The following is a 5,264-nucleotide window of genomic DNA, read 5'->3' as shown; positions in this document are numbered from 1 at the left end:
CAGAGATCCTTAGCAGTTGCTCCTCAAGTGTGAAGCACTCCACCGGTATCCACCAAGAAAACGATGTTAAGGAGGAGGAAGGAGGTGGAGAGAATTGGGTTTTCCAAACTTTTTGGGTTTTGTGTGGGTTAGAATAAAATTAGGGTCTATAATAGTGTATTGATAGGCAAAATTTTCAGCTGAAATTTTCCCATAAATATTATTATTATTATCCCATTTATTATTCTCATTAATAATTAAAACACCTTTTAATCATTAATCCTTTTTCTAAACACTTTAGAAATAATTCTCTCTCTTGATTTAATTTCCAAAAATTAAATCCTTTAATTAATAATATTAAGAACTTTTCTTAATTAATTTATAATCAATTAAATCTCATTTAATCAATTATTAAATTTGCCAATTAATTATTTATTTCATAAATAAATAATTATTAGCCATTATTAATTAATTCCTCCACCATTAAATCATTCTCTTTTTATGGTGTGACCCTGTAGGTTCAATATTAAGCCGGTAGTAGAAATAAATAATAATAAAACTATTTTATCATTATTTATATAAATTCTCTAATTTATTAAATATGATTAATTAATTAATCACATTTATTCTACATCGTGAGGGATACTTCTCAGCATATCGCGACTATCCGGATAATATGAATTCACTGCTTAGAATACCAAGAACCTATTCAGTGAATAGTTATCGTACAATAAACTCCTTCTACCCTACAATGTCCCGATTAAATACAAGGCATGGATCTCGTGTCAAGCCTATCTAATTCAATCACTTTGCTTACCATTTACTATGCGTAGTTCTATGCAAATTAGAAACTCCTTTCTAATTTCATTTACTCTGGCCAGAGATTCATGAACTAGCATAAGTGGATCAGCCTTGAACATTCGCTTCCTTCACTGGAAGGGGTAGATCCTTTATTGATCATACACTATCTTCGTGTACAAATTCCTATACCCAGAAGAGCCCTAATAATTGTCCCTGGAGACTAAGAACTAAACCAAAGTATAGTTCAGTGTACACAAGATGACTATGATGACCTCAAGTCTGAGGATACTTGTACAACTATCACTATGTGAACAACTGCTGACACGTGAGTGAACTCCATCAGTTGTTCAGTTGTGCGAGTCATGTTCAGTGAACTTATTCCATAATAAGCACCTACATACTAGTTATAGTGTCACCACACAAATGTCTATGAGAACAGACATCCTTCATAATGAAGCAAGCATAGTATGTACCGATCTCTGCGGATTATTAATTACCAGTTAGTAATCCTACGACCAGGAACTATTTAAGTTTAGAGTTATCATCCTTTTAGGTCTCACTATTATGATCTCATCATAATCCATAAAAAACTTTACTCTAAACTATGGTATATCTTATTTAAACACTTAAATAGATAAAGCCCGTAATAAAAACAAAACAAGTCTTTTATTAAAATCAATGAAATCAAAACAGATTACATAAAGAGTTATTCCTAAATCCTAATACATGATTGGACTTAGGACATATTCCTTTCAGTCCTCACACCAACATTCATAGTAAAAAAACAAAAAAAAACTCAGTGGACTCGTTAATGCACAGACACAGACACAGTTGCACACAGAATAAACTGAATAATTCGCTTCGTTGATTCGCTTGAACCGAATAATTCGTGTAACTCGCCTAACTCGCATAACTCGTCTAATTCACGAGCCGATCCGAGAGTTAATATTTCGTCAAACCGGCACGGCACGACACGGCTCGGCACGGCTCGTACACTTTCACGAGCCGTTCACGAGTTGATTGAATATGAACCGGACCGCCGGAAACTCGGCACGGCACGGTCTGGCCCGCTCGGCTGGCCACCTCGGCCACCTACTTGTAAGCGGTTTGATAATTTGTCTCTAAGAAAAAATAATATACATGATTGTGCAATTGCATCTTTTTAATACCTCAAAATGCTAAAAATGTAGTTCATCTCTCTCTCTCTCCACCCTCTCTCTCCCTCTCCCTCACCCTCTCTCTCTATCTCTCTCTGCGTCTGTGTGTGTTTTGATGCTAGACATTAAAATAATATAAGTTAAAATCAAAATTCACGATTTGATGCTGCTTTTTTTCAGTTGGATGGTCAAATTGCTCGTGCTGCCACCATTTTCCGATTAGAGTAGGTATTTATCTTATTATTTTGGGTATTGTTAGTATTTGATAGTTGTGAGTTGGTTATAGATGAATTCAGAATATAGATGTATGTTTATCGAGGTATGGAAATTTCAGATGAAGGTTAATGTGGAGTTTAAGTTCTTGGTTTGTGGTTTGTGTCGTTATTTAAATCCACAACATGGTTACATTTCAAATGCCAGAGATTATAATTACTTTTCAATTTCTTCTCTGGTTTCTGATGTTCTTTATCTCAGTTTTGAAATTAGTTTGGATTGCTTTAATGTAGCTTAGCAACCACAGCTTAATAAAGGTTTCTGTCAAGAAGTATAAAAGAAACATCTCTCAGATGTGAAGTTTTGCCACTAGTGGTATCTCACCCCTCTGTAAGTATGTGTTGGAAAAGGAATTATTATGGTGTTCTGGTTGTAGCTTCTTGATGTCCTTAGAGGTGAATTATGTGAATGCTAATTTATGAACCGTCAATGTATCTTTAAGGAGATTGTAATAAGTTTACTAAATGAATCATTATCATTATCAGCTGACATTGAAATCTATTACTTTATAACGAGGATAATTTTCATTTTTCAAGTACAGAAGCAGGATAGAGAAATGGAGTAATTTATGTTATATTTTGCTAACCTGGAATGATCACTGAGTATTTGTCAGATATACTCTTGTATTTTAGTGATCAATTCTGCTTCCAGTTCGAGTATGTCAATTTACGGAGATCTTGTTAAGTCTAATAAAGAATCATGATCATCATCAGCTAACATTGATATCTATTTCGTTATCAATGAAGATTATTTGCGACCTTATAAACCAAGAGAGGAGTAATTGCATTCCAATTTTATTAGTTAAGAGTGATTACTTGCGGAATTTTTAAATACTCTTTCTTGCACTGAAAGACCAGATTGTAACTGCTACATTGCTGTGGCTACACATCAATTTTACATTTAAACGTCGACTGGTTAAAAACACTGGATTAAGTTAATCTATAGATGTATGGTTGGTGTTTCTTTGTAACTGAATCATTTACTGTATCGATCTATGCTCCTTGACCTGCAGAGATGCAGCTGTCCCAGTTCTCACTTTAATAATCGGAGCAAATCTCCTGAAAGGTAACAATGGACTGTATCTGCTTTACTTAAGGACGCAAATTTATGAACAATCTAAACCTATGGTGCTTCTGCATATTTCCATTCAGGTTTATGAGCATCAGTAGTCCAGAAATCCATGATTCTTGGCATCTGTAAAAGTATTATTACCTATCAAGTTTTGATCATTTACAAGAGAGATTCTTGCTGTTTCAGGTACGATAACGCAGTTATTTGGTAAAGGTGAAACCAAATGTTCTGTTATAATGTTATGGACCTACGTCTGTGCTACGATATGGTGTACTTTCTTCATGTAGTTGGTTGCTTGATTTCACTTATTCTCTAGGGTCTTAGAAATGCAGATTACAAAACTTCGAAAATCAACAGATTAAGTCAGTTCGAAAGGTTGAAATAACAGCCTCTTAATATAGACGAGACAACATATTCATTCTTCGATATGAATGATGTATCGAAAAACTAGCATAGCTCAGATGATCTATTCTGAAATCTGAACTGAAAACTGAAGCTGTTGTTCAGCAAATATTTGCTATGGCATATTTTTAGGTTAGCTTTCTACATGTTGCTTGGCAATTTAGATAAGTGGACAGTGATGATAAGTTCAGAGTGCACTGCAGTAGTTGGAGCGGTTATCTTTATTATCTGCATTTTGATACTGGTACTTGCTTCCACCCAATTTTTGCTTGTTGTTAGCTCTCAGACAGTTGTTGTGACATCTATATTTGGAAATTTCTGCAAGACTGTCTTTGAAGCTATTATCTCCTTATTTGTGATTCACCCTTTTGATGTCGGTGATCGTTGTGAAATTGGTTGAATTCAGGTACCAAAAGAATGTAGAGTAATACTGCATCTACTGTTTACAACTATATGCAAGTGCTAAGGTAAGCAAAATTTCTATTTCTAATCAATTTCTTGCTTAATTTTTATTCTTTTGCAGTGGAACAGGCAGAGCAAAGCATTCAGGGACTCGTACTACTACAACTGGCCTGTTTAGATTTATTTTAACGTGTATTTTTATAGAACTTGTTATAGTTCTTAATGATAGTAGAATGTAATTTTTATAGAATTTTGTTCAAACTCTTTGGAATGATTCATGAGTTTTACATTTATTAATTTAATTTGAGTTTTATATTTTGGATATAAATATTTGTCTAATTAATATTATATTTATAAAAATTTAAAGAAAAAAAAACAAAAAAACTATTAAATATGGATATTTTAAAAACTACTGACGTGCGGCCCACATGTGGGGCCCACTAGTGGGGCTCATTTTTTGTCAGGTAGTATACCTATTGCAATACCAAGTCCGTGTTGCTATACCCTGAAGTTCCTATTGCAATTGATATCTATAGCAACATATTTTTCTGTGTTGCTATAAATTGACACTGATATAAGGTTAGATACCTATATTGACGGCCTTATACCCAACACCGAAAAAGTGTTGCAATAGACTTATTTTTGCCTATAGCAACATTTTTAGGGGTCTATAGAAACACATTTTTGGTGTTGGTTAAAGCCATCTATGGTTAAGACTGTTAAGACTTGGTTGAGAAATAGTTTCTCAATGAAAAACTTAGGCGATGATACCTATATATTAGGGATCAGGATCTATACAGATAAAATGAAGAAATTAATCGACCTAGTCGGAGTACGTACATTGATAAAGTATTACATCATTTTATGATGCAAGAGACAAAGAAATGATATATTTTGATGTCTCATGGGATAGTGATCTCAAAAGATAATTGCCCCCTAAATTATTAGATGATAAGGGTCGTTTTAGAAAGTTCCAAATGCGTCAGCAATTGGATCTATAAAGTGTATAATGATATGTATTTATCCTGATATTTCGTATGCTTTGAGCATGACGATCAGTCACCAGACTAATCCAGGTGAGGGTCACTGGATAGTTTTCAAGAATATTCTTAAGTACTTAAAGAGGACTAAAGATTTATTTTTGGTGTATGGAGAAGATAGGGAACTAGTTGTAAAGGG

General features: G+C 33.9%; 1 long non-coding RNA gene across 5 annotated transcripts; it reads left to right on the top strand.

Moving 5' to 3' along the window:
- Window positions 1–1,929: 1,929 nt before the first annotated feature.
- Window positions 1,930–4,400, top strand: LOC141668078 (uncharacterized). 5 transcript variants are annotated; one of them, XR_012552891.1, is made up of 4 exons: window positions 1,930–2,165; window positions 2,444–2,540; window positions 3,223–3,275; window positions 3,362–4,400. It is a non-coding gene; the product is annotated as an uncharacterized LOC141668078 (long non-coding RNA). The 5 variants fall into 5 exon arrangements; XR_012552889.1 differs by lacking the exon at window positions 2,444–2,540 and having other exon boundaries at window positions 1,936–2,165; window positions 3,362–4,089; window positions 4,207–4,400; XR_012552888.1 differs by having other exon boundaries at window positions 1,930–2,540.
- The last annotated feature ends 864 nt before the right edge of the window (window positions 4,401–5,264 follow it).

Source organism: Apium graveolens, chromosome 6 (genome assembly GCF_009905375.1).
Source record: "Apium graveolens cultivar Ventura chromosome 6, ASM990537v1, whole genome shotgun sequence".
In the NCBI taxonomy this organism is placed as follows: domain Eukaryota; kingdom Viridiplantae; phylum Streptophyta; class Magnoliopsida; order Apiales; family Apiaceae; genus Apium; species Apium graveolens.
Note: the sequence above shows the minus strand (reverse complement) of the source record. Positions and strands in the feature narration are given on the sequence as shown.